Below are 697 nucleotides of genomic sequence, written 5' to 3' on the forward strand. Positions count from 1 at the left end.
CTCTACCAGGCTTGGGAATATGAAGATGATAGCAAATAGCTGTAGTGTACTGAATGCCTACTGTGGGTCAGGAATTATTCCAGCTGCTTTATACACATTATTTCATTCCACACCTCAATGACTACCTGAGCCACACACTTCTGTTATCTCCATTTTACAGATGAGAATATTGGAAATAAGATTAGGTGGGACTAGAAAGGGAATCAAGTCTTTCAGGCTCTTCTGGGCCCTTCCTCACTTTGACATACAAGTCTTTCCCTGTGAATCTGCATTTGATGAATGCATTAAATGGTAGGAAATGTTCTCATCTACCTTGGAAGTGGTTTACATGACTACCTAGGAAAAAATAAAATGGACCAATAAAAACCCAAAGTAAAGATGATGACTAGTCATTGCAAAAATGTTCCACAAGTAAACAAGCAAATTTGGTTTGAAGGCAGCTGGGTTTGATTTGTTGTCTCTGTTTATCTGGGTCTATACTTAGGAGCCACAACTATCCCCTCCTGCCACTCAGCTTCTTCTCATAGTCCCAACTGTGCAGAAATAACACCTCAAACTCCAAATACCAAAGCGGGGGGGCGCTTAATTCCCCAGCCTTCAGTGCCATACACAATAGGCAGAAGGAGCATATTTCTAAACCCAAAATGGGATACATGGTCTAGCAACTGGACAGAATGTTTAAAATCTGAGTCCTGCG

The sequence above is a fragment of the Galeopterus variegatus genome, unplaced genomic scaffold (assembly GCF_000696425.1).
Source record: "Galeopterus variegatus unplaced genomic scaffold, G_variegatus-3.0.2 Scaffold11570, whole genome shotgun sequence".
Lineage (NCBI taxonomy): Eukaryota > Metazoa > Chordata > Mammalia > Dermoptera > Cynocephalidae > Galeopterus > Galeopterus variegatus.